The sequence below is a fragment of the Chenopodium album genome, chromosome 13 (genome assembly GCF_948465745.1).
Source record: "Chenopodium album chromosome 13, dcCheAlbu1.1, whole genome shotgun sequence".
Classification (NCBI taxonomy): domain Eukaryota; kingdom Viridiplantae; phylum Streptophyta; class Magnoliopsida; order Caryophyllales; family Amaranthaceae; genus Chenopodium; species Chenopodium album.
The window spans coordinates 18699877-18705443 of NC_137846.1; positions in this window are offsets into that span (position 1 = coordinate 18699877).

Sequence of the window (5567 nt, forward strand, 5' to 3'; positions counted from 1 at the left end):
GAAAGCTCTTTGCAAGCCCCATCCAACTACATTATTATTGGACCCTTGTCGTGGACTAAACTAAACTGGATTGGCTATTTTCATAAAATAGAGTTGTTTTTTGAAAACAGAAAGAAAGAATTTTAATAAAAACTAACCGCGACACCTGACCTTTCACATCTTCACTTCGTTCGATTATCATTCGACCCAAAAGGTATTCATCACTGGGTTTGGTTTTGGGGACACACAAATGGGTGTCTACAGTTTGCAATTAGCCATGCCTGCTTTTTCAAGAATTTCCTGAGCATATGTCTTTTGAGATAAAAAAACAAACCATTTTTACCTCAGGAGACAGCAATACCCAAAAAAATAACTCAAGTTACCCAAATCTTTCATTGCAAATTCAAAGCTAAGTTGTATGTGAAATGATATGACGGCAGAGAGACTCTGAAGATGATGTAAGGACAATATCATCAACATAGAGAAGAATGTAAGTAGTTGCATTACCATGGTGATAAATGAACAAGAAGTTATCAGATTTGCTATGAACAAAACCAATTGTAGCCACAAAATCTGCAAAGCGCCGATACCAAGCCCGGGGTGCCTATGTCACTACAAGAAATTAGCTGTTTTGCAACAGCCAAAATTTATCGCTAAAAATAACTAAAACTGTCGGAAAAATTAGTTACGACAGTCAACTGTCACAATGGGTTCTTCGTAATCAAATAAGTCGCAAAATTTCATTTTTACGATTGTTTGACTGTCGCAAAAAATAATTACAACGGTTTTACTAATTTCAACGACAGTTTTAAATGTTGTCGCAAAAAATAAGCTTACGATAGCTTAAAGCCATCGTAAATTACGACGGTCTGAAAAACTAACGCAAAAACCAGTTTTAGTGACGGCCAACCGTTGTAAAAAGCTATCACAAAAAATTAAAAAAAAAATTAAAAAGAAAACCCATCACCCCTGCTGTAGTAGCCCTACTTCAGCCCCTTCACTCACAGTAACCCTCACCTACCGCCACCAAAAACCATACAAAACCACCACCAACGCCACTAGAAACACTAAATTAACCCAAAGCACACATTTTTTACCACATAAAATACTAGATCTGAAAAAGAAAAAAAAAAACCTAAAATTGACATACACAGTAGCAAAAATAAAACCAAAATAGCAAAAATAAGAACATAATTTTTAAAACAAATCAGAAAATAAACACAACAAACATACACAATAGCAAAAATAAGAACAAAATAGCAAAAATAAGAACAAGAAACGTACAGAGTAGCAAAATAAAAACATAATAGCAAAAATAATTACAAAATTAACCAAAATAGTGAAAATAAATTAAAGTAATCAAAAAATATCAAATATAAACAAAAACAATTCAGGAAATAAACAACCACCACAATATAAAGACTAAAAATCCAAAACATTCAACATACCTTACGAAAATTTCCTCTCTTTAGGTTTTCATGGATAAATTCGTCCATAAAAACTCCTGATCTAGAATTTTTATGGTTGAATTTGACTGAAATAACCATGGCTTAGCTCTAATCATCTTCAAAATGTAAAAATCTTGAATTAAAAACCTCAACGCCACGAAATTGAACCTCAGAAACACGAGAAAGAGGGGACGAGAATGAGAGAACGAGAAAGAAAGGAAAGAGTGAGGACGAAAAACAGAGAGGAGAAAAGGAGAAGAAGAGGAGAGATGAGGAGAGGAAAAGAAGAAGAGGAAAGAGGAGAAGAAGAAGGAAGATATCTCGTGAAAGAGAGTGGAGATGAAACGGCGGAAATGAATAGGGTCGGTTTGGTGTGGGCTTGCTAGGGATTTAAATACATGTAATTAAAAAACCAATTCTATGACAATCATAATCTGTCGCAAATTACGACAATTTTTAAAACCATCGTAATTTGCGACAGTTTATAGCTGTCGCAAATGTTAAAATTTTGATTAATGTCCATTGCGATAGTTTTATTGTTCAAAAACCATCGTAAATGAACGACAATTTACAAAAACGATCGTAATATTACGACAGCTATTAAAATTGTCGTAGAATTAAAAAATTATGATAGTTTTGCTAGCTGTCGTAGAAAAACTGTCGTTATTTCCCGGGTTCTAGTAGTGTGTCAGACCATATAGAGACTTTCGAAGAAGACAAACAAGATCGGGACGAGTAGGATCCTTGAATCCTAAAGGTTGATACATGTAAACAATTTCATTTAGATTACCATGTACAGATTACCATGTAGGAAAGCATTTTAACAACCAACTGATGAATTGACCATGATTTGGATAAAGAAATACTGAGAACCACCCGAATAGTAGCTGACTTAACAACCGGAATAAATGTCACATCACAATCAATCCCTTCCCTTTGAGTCTTACCATCACCAACAAGACAAGCCTTATAGCTCTGATACCATGAGAGTATACTAGGGTTAGGGCCAAGGATACATTAGTTAATTACATATTAAACAAATAATATACACTAGATTATTTACATAATCTAATAGTTTCCATTGCTCAATTATATTTAATATTTTTTTATAAAGAAAATTTTTCAGACAAAACCTTTTAAAATAACTTTTTTGTCTATAAAAACTAGAAATTTCGTGTTTATCTCTTTGATTGCTTTAAAACGTCAATTTAGAGGTACCTAGGTACTTCCATCATTAAAATTGGGGATTTGTTGGTCATTTTACCTATGTGACATGTTCATAACCCCACATTGACGATGACTCGGCTAAACATGTAAGGCAACAGAGTTAACGCCAATTCCTTTTGTTAACTCATTTTACCTTCTTCATCCTCTCTCCTCAAAGCTTCCTACCTTTAATCATCAATGGCAGTTGCATAGAAACACTACCACCACCTTTCTCTTTCCACCAGTCTCCAACCACCGTTCACCAACACCATGTTCTTGTTCACCCTGCCCTTGATATCACCTTTTATTCCTAGGGTTTTTGTTTAATTTTGTGGCGAAGCCGCCGGAGGTGGTGGTATCAGTGGACAGTTTAACGGAGGAAGATAGGGTTGTCAGGGGACATGATGAATTGAAGTTGTGTCGGTGGTAGCTTCAATGGAGGAAATAAGTGTCGGTGGTAGCTTCAATGGAGGAATTAAGATGTGTTTAAAAATCTTTTGCCTACGTAGTATCTATACGTGCAGTTAACTAATCACGATCTAACTCCAAATGTTGAGTTGGAGAAATTGATTGAAAAACTAAAGCAATAAAAAAATTAACTTGGCATCCCTCTTTAAAAACCTTTTAAAAATGGAAAAATTACTCCCATTAATCTAAACTTTGCCTCGTCCGCCCAAATTAATCCCTACTTTGGATTATTCCCCATCACTCCTAACTTTAGGGGGTATAAATTTCTATTGCACCCAACCGGTCATCCAACCTAATATTACAGGTTACAAGACACGTGTCAGCCTATAATAGGCTTTAAAAAAACCCACAAACCACCCATTCCCAGCCCGGAAAACACCACACCCCCACCCTAACCCCGTCGAAAAATCGGCCCCATCCCCGAAAACCCCTCCCCTGCTGCCGGAAACCGCCGCCCAGCCACCCCTTCCCTTCCCCCACCCCCCGAAAACCCCTCCTCCACCCCTTCCCTTCCCCCACCCCCGAAAATGTAGGAGTTTATAGGTACTACGTAGCGGAAAATCATGAATCATATTCATAAAAGTACCTAATCCCAAGAACACATGCATAACACACAAGACACGTAATCATACCTTTGAAGCGTAAATTTCACGTAGCAATTTGATTGACAAATCAGGGAGAGAATAGAGCCCCAAGCGTTGCTCCTCTACTTAGTCCACGAGCTTCGAACGAGGCGTCCACCAATACTAGATTGGTCGAGTGATTGAGGAAAACCGCGATCACCACCTTTAATGGACTAACCAACCACCATGATCTACCACCACCACGAACCACCACACTAGCGCCAAGGGAGAAGGAGAGAGCCGTGAGATAGAGAGGAGTATGAGAGGGGTTGGTCTCGTGTTTGCTAATTAGGGTTTGACCACACTGATCAGATAATTGCATACATCTAGCAAACCCTAGGCACCTAGTCCATTTATAATCATATTATAATTAGACTAGGGTTAGGAAGCCCAAAACCCTTCAATCCACTCCATGTGGCCGGTGATACTAGAGGATGGGGCCCATCATGGGCCTTGTCCTCTCGTGCCCGATCTAGACCCTTTGTGTGACCTTATAGGATCCGTCCAATTGGGATTTGGGCTATTTTACTAGCCCAATGATCGTTAGTACCTCTAGCTCTGATAAAACGACGACCAAATGTACGAACTTAATTATCTCCATAATTTGATCCATTTATGTATCTAGTAATTGCACACGACGAAGACATAAATCCTTTAATCTCCCACTTGTATGAGACAACTGTGCAATATTCAAATTCCTTAAGTCAATATATGTGTCGATTTGATAATATGATTGCATCACATGTTGAGATCATATTAATCTACAAATCATTTCTTGAAATCTGAGTTAGAATTACAAAACCAAATGATTACTGTGTAATGCATTTGAATGCGGCCACGTACTTTCTGAATTCTCCCTCTTCAAGTGGCCATGACACATTTCCTAATTTAATAGGTAGACTCAATCCAATCTTGTGGCAACAAGACTCCCACTCAACTTTTGAAATAATCGGGAAACACACTTTATAATCTCCAGTTACGGGAAGACGTTTGAATGTACCACAGTTATATCAATCATTGAATGAAATCAATGTTCCACTCATGTCAAAGAAATCCACTAATATATCCGGAAGCTCTATACGTGAACTTCAAAGTAGGTCAATAGTTCGATCATGCATCATTCATGCATATCCAAGTGATTGACCGAGCATCACTATGCCCCTATAGCCCATGAAACTGCGCTATCCAATCAATCTTACATGCTAGTCCATTTATTGAAATCATTTATGTCCACTTTAATGATTTCGAACTAGGAACTTAAATAATATATGAATTTTGTTCACCTGTGGGGTTTCATTCACCAGGTTATTTAAATAAATTAACCTGATGAGCCCATCAATCCATAATTATTTTGGACATTTTATTTAATTTCCAAAACCATAATTAAATAAGAGAAATGAAATTTCTATTTAAACATAATTCTGCAAGTATATGCATTCCTTATGTAATATGTTTTCTCAAAACATATACAACTTGAATTACATAACTTGCTTCAATCCAAGTCTTTAATATGACTCTCATACCTTAGTCTATGGAAGGGGTTTAGTGATTTCTCACTCATAATAAAACTTTGCAGATCACAACATTCCGCTTGTCATTGATCTCATAAATGAGGTGATATCTCATATCTATTTGTTTGGATTTGTCATGTGACCCTGACTCCTTTGTTTTGGCAAAGGTGTCCTTTTAGTCACAGGACAATTTGATCCAAACTTCCTCCTTGACTACTCTTACTGTAGCTAAAACACATATTCTGACAATGAGTATGCAACAGTATTCTGCTTTGAACTCTTTCAAGCTTACTGTCCTTCTTCATACAGACACAAAATGTATCTAGATCACT